The 17720-nt window shown below is 38.3% G+C and overlaps 1 pseudogene; it reads left to right on the plus strand.

The window, feature by feature from the left end:
- Positions 1-17720, plus strand: part of LOC139448803 (mucin-22-like) — a 62092-nt pseudogene that overhangs the window by 5097 nt on the left and 39275 nt on the right.

The raw sequence follows: 17720 nt of genomic DNA on the forward strand, positions 1-17720 counted from the left end.
TTCACTCGAACAGCACCGCATCAAACTCACTGCAATACATAACTCAATTGCACTTATATTAATTAAATCCAGCATACAATTGTGTTTTCCACCCTCAATATGAAAACATCTTCGACATCTATCAAACCTGGTTCCGCCAATTGGAATCAGAATTCAGCCACACATCACCGCAGCTAAAATAGATTTAAATATTGTATCACCTAACCATCTTCTGTCTTCTCCTACCTGGCAGATGGTGAAGCCAGAGGTAGACCTTACCCTCACTCAGCTCAAAAAGTCCGAAACAAATCCTATTTCCAATTATGTTCAAAATACAATTCTCACAGATCCAATTTTACAGACGGGTCCAAGGATGGTGGCAAAGTTGCTAAAGCCACCATCATTCGATCCAGAAATTCCTCCCATAGAATCCCAGATTCTAGTTCAATTTTTACTGCTGAGGCCAAAGCTATCTTTACAGCTTTGACCTATATATAATCTAAAAAAAATCATCATCCTTTCTGATTTATTATCCTGCCTTCAGGCACTGACAAGCGTCTCCTCAAATCATCCCATAATCCTTGACATTTTAGGACTTTTCAATGATCTTTCTATTGGCCAATGTGACATCGTCTTTAAGGCATGTAAGGCATAATAGGTAACTCAAAAGCCGACGTTGCAGCTAAATCAGCTCTTGACCAACCGTTATCTCCACTACATATCCCGTACAGTGATTTCAAACCAACAATTGAGAGTTTTACTCGGGGTCTCATGCAAAAGAGGTGGGACACCCAAGTAGGAAGGAACAAACTTCACGAATTAAAACCAACAATCGGTCATAACAATTTGGGTTGTTAGTCATGATATGACGAGATCGTTTTACTACGATGTCGTATTGGCCACAGTCGGTTTACACAAGAATATCGGCTTAAGACAGATGAGGACGAACCTCCTAAGTGTATCCCTTGTGATGAAAGGTTCACCGTCAATCATATATTGCTTGAGTGTGTGGACTTTGCAATCGCAAGGGATTCACATTTTTTCAAGGCGTAAATCTGAAAGATCTCTTTTCACGTGTCAGCGGGCATCTTATTATCAGCTATTTGAAAGAACCTGGTCTTTACAATAAATTTTAAATGTGTATGTGAATAAGTAAATGCTTGTTTTTAAATTTCGTGTGATGCTATTATTTCCTGACTTTATTGAAGGCTCTGTCCAGGGGGTAAAATATTGTAAAATTATTGTCCCCCTGTGTGACACATAATCCTATCATAATCGATGTAATTATCATCAACCAGTGTTTTTAAGCCAACTCATTGCTGATTATTTTTTACTATTGGCTAGTATTGTTCACTACCACCGGTGGCTGAAGTGATGACATAAATCCTGCTGGGGTATCATGCAGGTAGCAGAGGTACTGTAAGTCCCCATGACCCAAGAGTGAGGTGGCCTAGATATGGTTACTGGTGGCTAAAAGCCCGTGTTTTAAAACTGTATATGTAATATTGTTATGCTCCAATATGTTTCATAAATTATTTCAAAAAATATTTTTCTCAAATGTTTCACAACTTGTTTTTAAATTAAAAAAATGCATTAATAACTAAATTGTAAATATATTAACTTGGTCTCGTCACTATATGGCTGAAATAATTTGTATTTTATATTTTGCCATAAGTAGCCATCAGTGGTTCTAAGAGTTTTACAGACCTATCTGATCCAATACAAGTTTTTTTCTGACGAACTGAATAAAATATCTGATACCTGTATTCCTAAGTCCTCTGCAAATCCTCACATCCGTAAACCATGGTTTACTAATGACTGCTAACAAGCTAGGAAGGCAAGGCAACAAGCTGAACACTATTTCCGTTGGCATCCTATGGTCCAGAATGTGAATAAATATAAAGTTTTAAATGCTAAAGCCAGACGAACATTTAAACCTACTAAACGCCATTCTTAGCAGAACTATGTTAGAAAAATATATTCATGAACTCCGATGTCCAAAGTGTGGAACATGATCCAAAAGATCAAAGGTAAGGGCTCTAAATCCAGCATCAGCCATCTTAAAAATGGAGATGAATTGCTTACTCGTGGTTCAGAAATTGCTAATAACTGGGAGAAAATTTGGCAACACAATTTTCCTTGACTTACTATGTACCTAAACAGTAAAAAAATACCAACAGCAGCAGGAAAAGAAAAACACTTTTATAAAATCAGAAAATGGGGAAGACTACAATGAAATATTTTCCATTCATAAACTCAAAACTGCCCTTGGGCAGGCTCACGATACTGCTACAGAAGCTGATAACCTACATTATCAACTCCTGAAACATTTACCAGAACCTTGTTCAGAATCTCTCTTGCTACTATTTGACAATCTTTGGACATCTGGTAAGTTTCCGTCATCATGACGTGATGCCATAGTTGTTCCCATACCAAAACCGGGACGGGAGTATACCGATCCCTCAAATTGTAGACCCATTTCATTGACTACCTGCGTTTGCAAAACCATTGAACACATGGTCGATAATAGCCTGACATGGTACATAGAATCCAATAATTTAATAACAAATATTCAGTGTGGTTTTCGTATAAATCGCAGATCCATTGACCATTTAATTCGATTAGTCATTCGTTAAGAATGAAATCATAAACAAACAACATACACTTTCTATCGTTTTCAATCTAGAAAAAGCTTATGCCACTGCATGGAAGCACGGTATTATAAAAAAATTACATGATTGCGAGGCTGTTTACATTAATTGGTATCCGCATGGGTTCTACCCTGAGTGATCATTATAATTAGTGTCCCACAAGGCAATATTTTGTCTGTCTTTAATTTTTAAATAATTCACTTGATGGATCACTTTTTGTGGATGACCTTATCTTATATTGTCGTGGTAAAAATATACATACTATCAAAAGACAATTGCAATATTGTCTAACTAAAATACTTAAATCGTCCTTAAAAACGGTTTTAAATTTTCGAAATAAATAAATAAAATAATTGTATTCACTTTTGTAGGAAATACAAGCCCTGAAGGCCCTAGACTTGATGAAAGTCGTTTCCAGTTCAACGTGGGGTGGGGATCAGAAAACTCTACTCCACCTGTATCGATCGCTGATTTTCTTTAAAATAGATTATGGCTCCATTGTTTAAGGTCGAGCCTGCAAAAGTATTTAAAAAAAATACTGTATATCATTCATCATCAAGGTCTGAGGTTTTGCCTTGGGGCCTTCAGAATTTCTCGTATTAATAGTCTGTACAAGGAGGCTGACGAGCCATCCCTGAAACACTGTCGCTTAAAATTAGCATTGCAATATGTTACAAAACTTTCTTCCAATCCATCTAATCATACATATGAAAGTGTTTTTTCACCCTTCTTATGAGGATTTGTATGACCCCAAAACAGCGCTTATTCCACCACATGGAATAAAAATAAAACCTGCCATTTCTGATGCTAACATTAACCTTACAGTTATACCTCCCACACAGATTTTGTCTTCTCCGTGGCAGTTTACAAAGCCACAGGTCAATCTGACGTAAACCAATCTAAAGAAGAGGAACCTATAACGCTTACAAATCTATTTTGAAGATGGCTTTGCAGTTGCTAGTGCCCCTGTCATTGCATCCAACACCATATCATCAAGAATACCAGACGCCAGTTCAATTTTACAGCAGAATCAAAGTCAATTCTGTAACAGCTCTTCAATATATACATACACATTCTAAACATAAACAGTTCATCATATTTTCTGATTTCCTTTCCTGTCTTCGGGCCATTAAACATATTTCCTGTGACCATTCACTTTTGAAATCAACAAAATGATCTTGCTGCTGGCCAATATGACATTATCTTTTGATGGTTAGCCAGCAAGGTTGGTAATATTGGTAACACAATGGCCGGTACTGCGGCAAAAGCAGCGCTCAACAAATCTTTGACGCAACTTCTAACCCAATATAGTGATTATAAGCCCGCTATTAGATATTACATCAGAGATCTAATGCAAAAGAAGTTGGACCCAAATAGGTATCAATTAGTTACATGAAATTAAACCAACTATAGGTTACACCTACTTGGGCTATCAGTCCAGATTTGAAGAGGTCACAAAAAGACGTAGTTGTATTGGCCATTCCCAATACACTCACGAGTATTCACTGAAAGGTGAGGATATTCCGTTTTGTATCCCCTATGATGAGAGAATCATGGTCAATCATGTCCTGCTTAAATGTATTGTTTTTTCCATCACAAGGGATCAATATTTCAAAGGTTCATCACTCAAGGATCTTTTCAAAATAAACTCTCATTTAATTCTTGGATTATTAAAAGAAATTGAATTAATTAAAAAAAATAATGTTAGAAAGTTATATATTGTATTAATTGGTAGTATTTGATGAGCTGAGATTGTTAGTGGCTGTACCCTTGATGGGTTTGAAGAAGCATAAAATTATTGTCCCCCTCAGAGGGGACGTAAGCCAAGGCCATTCAAAGTATTTTATATCTACCAGTATTTTAATCGTAGAAAATGTGATTGTTTTAATCTTTGGCTAACCTTCTCCATAATCACCAGCGACTAAAGGAATTGTGTCAATCCTGCTGGGGTCCATGCAGCTAGCAAAGGTACTGTAAGTCCCCATGCATGGTCCCCAGTATGGTGGCCTATATTTGGTTACTGGTGATATATAGCCCGATTATATATTGTGTTGTTATCAATAATTAGGTTTTATGGTCAGTTACTAGTTTTACACCTATATCTTTGGTAATCCAGTTCTTTTAGTGTCCTTTGTGGACAGGTTTATATTCTAAATGTATGTCTTGTATGATTTGATATAGTCAATATATGGCTGAAATATTGCCGAAGTGACTATAAATATTTACTCACTGATGATTCTGGAGTCGATGTTTTAGAGTGTATACGAAAGATGTATTACAACGTAAACAACAACAGTATCTTCAAAATATAAGTCCTCATTGAAGAATGGAGCTGTATTATCCTTACATCCATTGCACTGTTTCAGATCCCTTTATTATACCAACAACGACCATGCCACGTAAGCCCTTCTGAATTCGTCCTTCAAGTAAATAACTTAGATAAATACATAACTTGACTTGATTCATCTTCTGGGACCGACCATGGGGGAGGGGGGTGACTGGGATTTTGTATTGAGACCAGATATATTTTTCATCTACAGCTGCAAAGCCAGCTCTTATTATTTTATTAAACTCCAAGCCAAAGTATATTTTTTGTCTCTAAAAAACACATTTCAACAATATGATAAGTATGGCAAACAATTTCATTGTTTTCAAACTTTGTTAAGCATAGTTTTTTCTCTCAAGATTATTCGGGACATTTTATGTTTTTCAAGAAAATCCCAGTGACCTCGCAAACCCCTTATCCCTGCAAACTAGATCAAGTGGTCGGATCCTCAGATCGATATATTTGTAACATAACATAAAATTGCTGTTCAATCAATCCAGTAAAATGAAGTCAATAAGTGTTTTATCATTATCAGTAAATGATTTCCCAATGTGCTTATCATTGGTTTTCACAGATACTTGTTTTAATTACCTCCCGAATACTTTGATGAAAGTTTTTTTCAGCCTGCAATTTTGCCGGGATCGCATGTGTTGCCAATAGTAACTGTAACCCCGGAGGAATTATCGCAGCTCGCCAGTGTCCAAGTGGTCAGGTGTGCTGTGTCGGTAAGTAGTCTGACCTCTTTTGACCTTGAAACAGTGGCATTCTTTCAAGAGTGTTAACTTTATTTTTATGATCCTGCGATCAAGGAATTGTGTATAATTATAGTGGAAAACTCAATCGTCTACACAAACTTAAAGAATATGTGTGAAATGAATTGTATAAAATGTTGTATGAATCTTCGTTTCTGATGTCCTTGGTGTTAACGTTTGAAGATACTCCATGGTATAATTAGAAGTTAATCTAATAAGTGATTTAACCTAATACCTTTTACCACGATACCTTTTACTTGAGTGAATGATATCAAAAAGATTGTTTGCTAAATGTATAACCAGGATACTTGTGTCAGGGTACCTTGTGTGTACTAGTCCAAGAGATGGAAGCGATTTATTTCACACAAGAGGTCCATACAAGTTAATGCTTGTATCGAAGACACAAAAAAGGCTGAATTTTCCAAAAATGTTTGTCTTACAAAAATCTGATGGTCCATTTTCACACAAGGGGGCGCTGAAGTCATGACGCGGCACTTATTTTTGTATTATATCTTTGACAAGTAAATGGATGTTTTCATCAAAACTAAAAGTTTTTCTTTTAATGTTTGGTGTCATAATAAAGAGAATACGACAACCCACACAGTCATACACAAAAATTAAGCGTTCAGGTATATTCCTGGTGCAAAAATAATCAATATTGACACTTTTCGTTCTATATCCTTCCTTTGCATGAAAAAAGCAACATTGTATTGTCTTTAACATATGATACACATTGTTATTTAAGCTATTTACTTTAGTTTCTCTGTCAGCAAAGTGAGATGTATGTCCAGCTCACATCGTCAAGACATGACAAAGATTAATCTTCTTCATCTGTGTCTGTGTCATGTCCACTGTCCGAACTGTGACCCATGCTTGCATCAGCATCATCTACGTCTAAATCATCAGGGATTGTTGTCAGTTCCTTTGTGATGTGGCTTGGCATGCTCCATCTACTAGCTTCTGGTCCTTCTGGTGCATATTTAACAGGAGTTGGCGTGTGAGCATTTCACCAAACACTTGACACAAAGTTTGTTCGTTTGATCTTCTCAACCAATGATCTCTAGGATGGTGGAAACACACATGGGTCACACCCTCGAATCCTGTGAAGTGGAGCATAATTAGTTGAAGGAGCATTCATCTGTTTTAAAATACTAAATCGAATGTCATTTATGCCTGACATCTCTGGCCTGGAATATAAGGCACACACAAACTTCTCAATTCCAGAAACGATGTTTTGTGATAGTATCTGTGACAACCCCACACATTTAAATGTTGACTTCAAGGCTTCTGATGACTGGGCCGTTTGCAAGGGTCGACACTTTCCCTTTCTGATGAATGCAGCTGTACAGTCGTACCCAGTGAAAGCGTGTACAGACGGAAGTACTTGACATGTCCTCACCAACTGCAGAAGCAACTGCATTGATGTCGATGTAGCGTATTGTGTTGTTGCTACTGTTCCCTGTATCAATCTAGACATGTCCCCCTTTCAGATGTTTTAAGTGATGAAGCAGCAAAACAAGTACATTGTATCTGATGCCCTAACAGATATGTTTGGAGAGTCAAGATCTTCACAGACATTACACAGATGGAAGATAATTCTGGTGTCAGCTTCTTCATGGGAGGTACCTAGATGAGGTACTACAGCTCTAACAATGTTTCCACCACTTGCTGTATACACATAGGCAACACCTAGGATAGAACTGTATTCATTCCTTGGCATAAATTTAAGGAATGATGTTTTAAAGGATGGAGATCTTAAAGCCTGATGGAATTCCTTAGGTCTTGTTTGTAGGCATCCAGTTACAACTGTTTCCATAAAAGTTTCACAACGCATCTGTCTTTCAATGTCTTTGATTGATGGGCTTGACTATGTGTCACACATAAATTCTATGCGTGGAGCATTTCTACACAGGATACTAAGTACAAGTTTGGCAATATCCATTGCAGGAGAGGAAGGTTTGTCAGAGACTGAACAAGGTGCATCCCATCGATAATTATCACATCAACTCTGTCAGGTGATGAGTTGCTTTCAAGAAACTTCGATAACTTTGATTTGTCAGACTTGTTAACAGACCCATCTATCTGACCTAGACAAGGTGGAACTGGTTTCAACGGATACTTGAAAACTTCTTTCAAATCCGAGCTAGTTGATGAGGCCAAGAATAGTAGCCGGCCAAACAGGTCAGGAGAGCATTACAGTTCTCTTTCTTTTGTCTTTGGTGTGGATTTTCAATTTCAGAGCTCCATCAGCCAAGTTCTTGATCTTGTGTCATGGAATTGGTTTATCAAAATGGCTTGGATCAATGAAACACCCGTCCCTGAAGTTATTGTACTATTCCTGACCTTTTTCCAGACACTAGAGTGTAGATCTTGTGCGATTGGAGGTGAGACAGCTTTCCCTGTGCTGATACAGGACAGCTGAGAATCAAATCTTTTTTCTTGAAAGGGTTGAGACTGGTTTCAATACCATTTGTTACTTGATCTACGTCATGCTGATCTCGCTGTATTCTGGAGGCTTTGCATTCTTTTGAGACAACCTCCTTTGGTTGCAGTCCAGCCATCCTCAACAAATATCCAACAACTGAACCACTCATTGATCGAGTGATCATCCATCGCTTTCTTGCAGACTCTTATTGGATGAAAGAATATATTCCGGTGAGCCTTGAGTGAGTGAGTGAGTGAGTGAGTGAGTGAGTATGATTTTACGCCGCTTTTAGCAATATTCCAGCAATATCACGTCGGGGGACACCTGAAATGGGCTTCACACAATGTACCCATGTCGGGAATCGAATCCGGGTCTTTGGCGTGATGAGCGAACGCTCTAACCACAAGGCTACCCGACCGCCCCGGTGAGCCTTGAGGCAGCATCAGCATTGACAGTCTGCTCCAACCCCATGTCAACTGGAACATTGACAGCCCTCCGTTTTCAAGCATCTTTCTTGCACCTGGATGGGTGACGTCTATATTCAAGAGATTCAGGTGATACCTGGTCATCAATCGTGCATAGTTGTGTCGACTGGCGACACAAAAGGCACATTTTCCTGAGACAATATGTGAATAGACTGAGATCATTAGTCCTGCATGATCTGCTGAACAATAAATACAGGTTCACCTTGTCGATGACCCAGTATTGGGCTGTTTTTCCATGGCTGCCTGATCTGGTTTCATTCATGAAAATCGCATATTTGTGCAGCAGTTGAGTCACCTTCTTTGCTGTGAGGGCATTCATCAGATTTTCAGGAGATTGACTGGCTGAAAGATTTGTCACAGTCAACAAGATCCAAATTATGAATCACAAATGTTTGGAAATGTAGTTTCCAAAAGGAGAATGCCATAATAGGATGTATGCGTTTACACCTATTAATATGTTTGCCCCTTATAAAGCCCTTCAAAGAGCCACTGGCAATAACTCCTGAACAGTCCCCCTGAACAATCTATAAAGTGTCCCAGGCAAACATCATATACTGAACAACAAAAGTTCCTGTGATATTGAATAAGATTTTATGCAAAGTTATGTTTTTTACCAAATCTGAAACAATTTCGATTTGCAACAGATAAAAGACTCCTGTAAGTGTTCAAATGGTTAATTTGCCATACTGACTTCAGAAAATGCATGATTTCATGAAAAAAGCATGGACACGGCAAAATGTCAATTTACAAATCAATAGCGTGTGTGTCCACCTCTGGTTGCGATGCAAGGACCACATCTTCATCTCATGGAATGGACCTGGCGTCACACAAAGTCCTGTGGGATATCTGTTCATATCTACTGGAGCATGTTCCTGGAGTGTCTATGAAACCGATCCATCTTATCCCACATGTGCTCGAATTGTGAGAGATCAGGGGAGCGAGCCGGCCAGGGGATGACATTCACATTGTTTTGTTGAAGAGAATCCAGAACAAGTCGAACAAATGAGGCTGGGCGTTGTCATGTTGAAAGGTAATGCCTGGGCCATGACGACGCAAAAATGGTAGAACAACAGGGCTGATGATCTCGTCGCGGTAGCGCTGTCCATTGAGATTTCCCTCTACCACTATCAAACGGGTTCTTTGTCTTGCTGTAATCCCACCCCATACCATAATGCTGCCGCCCCCAAACCGATCTTCTTCCATAATGACACAATGATTGACGTAACGTTCACCTCGACGTCGGTACACTCGAATCCGTCCATCGCTGTGGTTGAGGTGAAAACGAGACTCGTCAGTGAATAGAACTTGTCCCCACTGCATTACCGTCCAGCGTAGACGCTGTCTGCACCACTGTAGATGTGCTTGACGGTGGTTTCCTGTCAAAATGGGACGTCTGGCGGGTCTTCTGGCGACAATCCTTGCACATCTGATGCGGCGACGTACGTTTTGTGAAGATATTTGTCGAAGGCCAGGGATGCTTCTTGCAGTCACTGTTGCTGGCTTGAATCGATTTCGTAGGTGTCTCTGGCTGCATTCGTCTGTTGCCAACGTTGCCATAAACACCAAATGGTGTTTCTGTGGACGTTAAATTGTCTTGCAACATCACGCTGACTCGATCCTGCTTCAAGCATACCAATGGCTCGCAGACGCTCATTTTCGGACAGGCGTGGCATTTCGTAATGTTGAATAATAGCGTAATTTTGTTGTTTTTCTGAGTGGTTGTTGTCAACACGATGCTAAACAATGCATATGGAATCCCACATGTTTTTATACCCATTCTTGGGAAGGGAAATGCATGGGGCTTGCATAAAAGTCAACTTTTGCATGGAATGCATGCTTTTCTGTAGCAGTTGAGTTTTTGTGACTTGATTCCATACATGTACTACAATATTGAAAACCAAACTTTACTTGTTTGAAAAATACACTAAAATATTGGTGTCACAGGAACTTTTGTTGTTGAATATAGTTATCCCATGGAAGTCACGTTGATAATCCGTCTATACTGTTCAGTCCATAAGGTAGTGGAGATTCGGTTTCAATCATTTCCGTCACATGATATCCAATAAAGTGGCCCAAGCGTTTTAAGGTCTCAAGGACTTTGCGACTTCCATTGATACTTTTCAATCCCAAAGCAAGACGAAGATGTTTAGATGGCTTTATAAACCCTCTAGAAGTTGCGAAAAGAGCATCCTCATCTGAAGATTGAACATATTTCTCTGCCCTGACATGATCATCACATTTTATTGGAGACCCAGTATAGAGAGTTCTGAAGAAACACATCAAAGTGTCTGCTGGTTTTGTTGTTCACTCAGCAATAATGCTTGGTGAAATGGGAAATGGGAGTTCATTTGATAATGTTTTGAGTCTTAGGATTTCTTTTCTCAGTACAAGGGCAGCTTCAACAACTCTAGCATCATTGTTTATGGACTGCTGGTATGCATATTTCACTGCCTCGTCAACACCTAGCGACTTGCAATAAACTATTTTCCCTACTATGTTTGAAAGTTTAGTGATTCCTATGTGATCTTTGTAATGTTTTAAAATCTTTCTTTCTAATTTGTCAGCCCTGTAATTGGAGGTGTTTATACCATTATCTGCCAGAAAAGGCAAGTTATTCTTGTGTAATGAGGTCAGCTTCTCTGTACCATTCAGCTCAATGATAGTTGTTTGAATATAACCGGAAAGCTGCTTGAAGCCTTTGTCGTGCACTACCTAAAGGTTTATTTTTCTGGATCACTTGAAAATGGAGCATCACAGTAATTGAATGACATTTTTTCTGCTTTCTTCACGTACTGTCGTTTGCATCTGTGATGATATTTTACTTCTTTAGAAATGAAGTCAATGTCACCAATTTCAGCAAGCAACTTTCTGTCATCAAGAATGTGTGCTGCATTTTTTATATACTTTTCTACTTCACTGATTTCAAACCAACCATCGAATCTTATACTCGGGATCTCACGCAAAAGGGGTGGGACACCCAAGTAGGAAGCAATAAACTACACGAATTGAAACCAGCAATCGGTCATACCTACACTAATGCCCAGAAATTCATTCAGCTAACACGGGACCAGGTTTCAGTTGAATTTGACAAATGTATCAAGTGAATAGTGAGATAAAACAAAACAGTGAGATGTGAATCTTGAGTTAATGAGGAGCCACTGACCTGTGTTCACCAGACCATAAACACAAGGTCGGCCCGTCTTAATTAGTGTTTGGTTGCTGGACTTTTATGGCATAGCCCATTCCACATGGGTCCAGTCTAGCCATTGGGGCTAGCCGACAGTAGAACAGTATAATTTAGATGTGAGTTTATTGCTAGGGGAACCACCGAGTTGACACGATTGTCGCTGGTTGGTAAATGTTCGCCATTAATGAAGTCATTGTTTGTGGATTGCGGACATATTCGTTTTAAGTTTTGCAAACATGAGTCATTCCAGGTGATTGCAAATATTACGCTTTTCCTACGCCAAATTTGTGCTTTAGATAGTACAATTAGTATAGAGATGTCACCACTACTAATATCTTATTTTTTCACGTATGGATATGTCCCATTTCCCCACTCCTCACTTTCTGTTTTGTATTTTGTAAGACTTAATAAGAGAAAGTTTTGTGTGGGTTTCTAATATTTATCACTTATTTTAAGAGAAGATTTGTAATGAATATGAAAGGCAATGTTGTCTGACTGTTGATAGAATTTGAGATCTTCACAATCACCGGGTGTGACCATGTACACAGAATCTCGTCAGGGTTTGTGACGTTAACATTTGTCCAATGACCATAATGAGTATTGCAAGGGATACCAAAGGTAACAGTTTATTATTAGAGGAAGTTGGTTGTGGGTAATCCTTTCACTTTGATGGAATGAGGCCACTCAACCAGGTGGCAGTGGTTATGCACAAACCTCGGAAGATCACTAGAGCTATTGATGGTGGCAGGTCAGCATACAACATTTCAACCTCATCCTTGTTTCAGTCGATATTTGAAACTTTGATATACAAGGCTACGACCACCACGCCATTCACATGTGCATATGTCTATTTACAATTAAGTTGTTTGGCGTTCCCAGTATTTATGTACTATCTCACTGATTACTTGTTAACTGGTCACTGCAAGTGCTTTAAATATTTAAGTTTCAGTGAACTGAGTTCATTCACATGTTAACTTTCATAGATTCAAGCCGAGTTAGAATCCTTGTTTATCTGTGAACTGGTCTTCCAACTGGTGACATTTTAGTAATGGATGAAACTTAATACTTTTTGACTACATGAAACATGGGTGCTTGTACATTTCTTATACAGGTGCTTGACTACCTCAGTAGTTCACGATTAATTACATTTCTTATTGTGTAAACAAATCAGTCACGTTTGCAACAATAAATTAATAAGTTGATACATTTGGACTGCAATTACCGATTAACAAAGTTTTGGTCCTGTTGAGACGCTTGACGTTGGAGTAAAGGACAGCAACTAATTTGAACATTCCCCAGTAATATTATATAACACATTCTTACCCATAACCGTGCGAGAGACAATTCCCAGCTATATATTGTAGGGTCAATCGCTTTTGGCATGTTTAAGAATAAACTCCGTTTAAGGCACTTGGCAAGTCAAAACTGGCCGCCCTGATAATGTAATTAGGTTTGACAACAATTATGCTCCTGGATTTCAGAAATAGATATTATTTGTTACCTAGATGTTATTACAATAAGCGAAAATGTCCACAGTTCGTTTAATAGTACAAAAAGGGGTGTTAAGAAGCTATCAACGTTTTCTTTTATTGAACACAATATTTGCACTGTATTGGTGTAAATAATCTAGCATGCTACCCATGTAAGTTAAACATAAGTAAAGATAAGATTTATGGATGAACAACTTCTTTATTACAACTAAAAGCAACGTTTCGGTATAGGTTCTCACTTCGTTATCAAGCAAGTTTATCAACACCGAAACGTCGCTGTAAATTGTTTTAAAGAAGTTGTTTATCCATAAATAATGTCCTTACTTATTACTGCAACTTCTAAATGTCTATCAAAGAAGTAACTTAAACATATATATGTATGATCTTCATGTTCCACTGTCTGTAGCCTGAAAAGCAAATAAAGTTGTGTCTTATGACCTCAATTATCCCTGCCGATGCTATCATTATGTTCAATTTCAGTCTGCCACACCAAGCGTGAATAAGCGTTATACAAGTGTTGATAAACCACACTGACGCAAGCGTTATACAAGTGTTTATAAACCACACTGACGCAATTAAGCAAAAACATATTTGGTGTGGGCAAATACCTGACTTGTAGATATAAAACATTCTAGTTAATTGAGGATACACTTGGCTACACATACATAACAAAACCCCAATGGCAGATGAATTGGTGCCTTGATATGCAACAAGAAAGAATCTTGTTTATTTCCAGGCCATCCTGATCATCTTTTACGTCTACTACATGCGTGGTTGGGGGCGAGATCAAAGGCGCCGCCTAGCATTTATTAGACCACAGACCGAACCACCAACCCACCCTGTCGGTAGGGATTATGTAATCGGTGCGCACATAATTGTGTCCAGTCTACCGCGGGATTTGATGCGGTGTCAATGTCGAATGATTTTGTGATAGTTGTGAAAAAAAATCGTTGTACATCGTATTTTTGTGTTACTTACTATCCCATTATTTGCTAAAAGAAAACGGATGTTACCAACAGTAAGTCAGCAAACTGAAAGATCCACTGACTGCTATATAGGCTTAACGGCCCTGTTTGTGTGTACTAGACGTAACATTCGAAGGCTAATAAAGTCGATTTTAAGACAGTGCAGGCCATGGAACCGAAAGATAATATGTTCTGGAACTAATAAAGTCGATTTTAAGACAGTGCAGGCCATGGAACCGAAAGATAATATGTCCAGAACGTATTTGTTGTGTATAAGATGATGTCTGATGCCCCGAAATGTTATAACGTTAGATCGCGAGGGCGAAACATTAAAGTAGATACACGAGAGTTGGGACATGGTTTGAAATCAGTCTCTGACATGAGAGATTAGGTTAATTAAACACAAAATTTTGCTTTCATATAAAGTATTGTGAGAACTGGATAGCCAATATGCAAGTATTCACACTCGGAAGCATATTATATGTGATATAGTATATGTTTTCACTAATCTTAGCACATGGATATCAACAATAAGCAAATTAACAAGTCCAATAAAAATTCTTTGTTGCATTTTAATGTTTTTTGTTTTCACTTTGACATGATATATCATAACAGAGTAAGAGAAGGTTTGAGATTCCTCTTGAAAGTACTAAAATAACAACTGGTGTTTTTACTGAACAGAAAGTTTTTAATGATAAAAAAACATTGACTATCAATTTCTTCTCTCATTTTCAAATGTCTTAACTGTTAAGAAAAATGCTAACGTGATCAGAAGGTAATAGGCCTGTTGAATGTCACCCTGTGAGATCTGTCACATCTGTCACGGATTTGATGCTTTCTACAGGTTCAGCCATTTCCAATTTCCTCCATTAGTTATTGGAAACTTTAAGGAAAATATTTTCTTTCTCCCTTAATCCCATCTTTCATGTCCTCAAAATGTAAAACATATACTTATTTAAAATCTTTATATAATCCATGCAATAAAAAATGTTTATTAAATAAGAGATACCCGTGAAGATTCCAGGGTAGAATAGGTCTTCAGCAACCCATACTTGCCGTAAAAGGCGACTATGCTTGTCATAAGAGGCGACTGACGGGATCGGGTGGTCAGGCTCGCTGACTTGGTTGATGCATGTCATCGATCCCAACTGCGTGGACCGATGCTCAGGATATTAATCACTGGATTGTCTGGTCCAGACTCGATTAATTACAGGCCGCCGTCATATAACTGGAATATTAAACAACAAACAAACAAATAAACAAACAAACAAAACTATTTAATAAGATATGGACGGGTGTAGGGAACAGTCCCTTTGAATATTTTTGATTTAAACACAAATGTATGTACAATTTGACAGGTTATAATAATATGAATATCAAAATTCACCACCACTTGCCACTGAAATGAAATGTCACCAGTTGGAAGTTGTTACAGATAAACATGGATTCTAACCAAGCCTGATCTTCTATTACATAGAATGCATAAGTGACTTCTGTCCATCAGAATTACAAACAGGTGAAGAAAAGGGCTAAAAATCCTCAATATATCTTGTATACATAGTATTAAGTATTTACTATCAATTTCCTGTAATAATAAAATGTTACCTTTTGCAAGCTCCAATACTCAGCAGGATTATTTTGGGGATTGTAAAAATCACAACACCTTATGTGAAACTGTCCACATGGTCACACCCAGTGATTATTAAGATAACAAATCCTAGCTACAGTCAGACAACATGATAGTCTATATTCATTTCCAGTATCATCCAATTAATAGTGGGTAATGTCAGAGTAACACCCTCTGAAAATATATATCAAATCCCCCCCCCCCCCCCCCCACACACACAAACATCATCTCGTTAAATTTTACAAAAAACAACAACAAAAAGATGGGTGTGGGGCAGTGTCCAGTATTGAGTATAAAGAGAACGATTTTTGTCGTAACGAGTTACGGTTCTTTTCTGAATACCCCTTTGGACCTTCTATTATAAGAAATACCCCCCACCCCCACCCCCCGAAATCTTTTAAATATTTGATTGCATTTTAAGCAATTTCGTGCAGTTTGGACAACATTCACACCAAGAAATGTAATAAGTCAATGGCAAAAGTCAATAAGTCAAATATACAAGATGGCAGACACAGTAACATTTCGAAGTTAAACCAGTACTTTTAAAAGATCGAGCATAGCTTCCGCGCAGGTCTAGGAGCAATACTGCCATGAACTTCAACCCCCATCCCCCAGACACAAGGACAACTGTCACAAGCATGCAATGTCTGACCCTTTCCCCATGTTGAAGCATATTGACAAAAACTTACCTTTACTGACCTTTTGTTTAAAAAAAACAAAACTCCATTGCAAATATGAGACATTAATACAACATATATCCCCATGTTATGGGTTTTGTGGCGCTGAAGAAACATTCATAGTTTTCTCGCTAATCACATGAACAACTGTAAAACATCTCATTCACTTACAGGCTAAAAGACAACTTTATCTTAAAAACAAGCCATCATCTGACTCTGATCGAGTGTTTACAATTTCTGTGTGACGCCACACCCCACGTCATAATGCAGGTATTCGTGATAGAAAACGTATGATGTCCGAAAACCTATGCTGCTGAAAGCTCTGATCGAAAACAGGATAATTCGCGACGGATGTCCGGTTTTCGATCGTATTTTTCGGAGTGTTTTTTTTAAAATCTTTGATTATATTTTTACGCGAAAGATGATTTTTCCGGGGACTACTGTTTTAAAAAACGCGATTTTCCGCGTTTTCGCGGAGATTTCACATACCTGACATAAAGGCTACTTATACTTAACAAACTTGTAGAACTTCAAACAGATTTAAAAAGATTAGCTTTGAAAGTTCACGTTTCCGTCCGTAAATGTATTAGATTTTCCAGTTCTTTGGCACAGCAGACAAATCATTTCACCCTTTTCGTTCAAATCGAGCCATTGGCGCGTAGTTCTCCATTCGGTTTGAAAAACGTACTTTCGTTCACGCTTACCCTTGTCTACGGAACTGATGTCGCCAACTGATGTCGCTATAGATTCGGTAGATTCTTGAATATTTTCATCTGTGCCGATGGTTCCAGAATTAAAGAAATCGAGCAATGTTCGTTTCTTTTTTGGCGCCGTCGCCATTTTGGCCACATGTCATGACATCAGATCTAGCATTCTTGCGAGATCTGACCAAAGTGAACAGCTAATCAGAAGCAGGGTTACAAAGAACGCTAGCAAACTTGTCATTGTTGGCCGGTCATTGTTTCGATTACGAGCGAGCGTCTCTGCAAGGTTTGACAAATTGTCACATGAGGTTGAATTTTATGAATCAGAAAGAATTTAAATGCTTTTTTACAGTTATAAATGGCAGGAAGAAAAATAAATACTAAGGGAATGCCCCACTTTCAATTAAATTTCGCGGCATTTAAAGTAATTTTGCGACACCCCTGCCGCACTC

This window comes from Haliotis cracherodii, unplaced genomic scaffold, assembly GCF_022045235.1.
Source record: "Haliotis cracherodii isolate W230 unplaced genomic scaffold, xgHalCrac1.p SCAF_7, whole genome shotgun sequence".
Lineage (NCBI taxonomy): Eukaryota > Metazoa > Mollusca > Gastropoda > Lepetellida > Haliotidae > Haliotis > Haliotis cracherodii.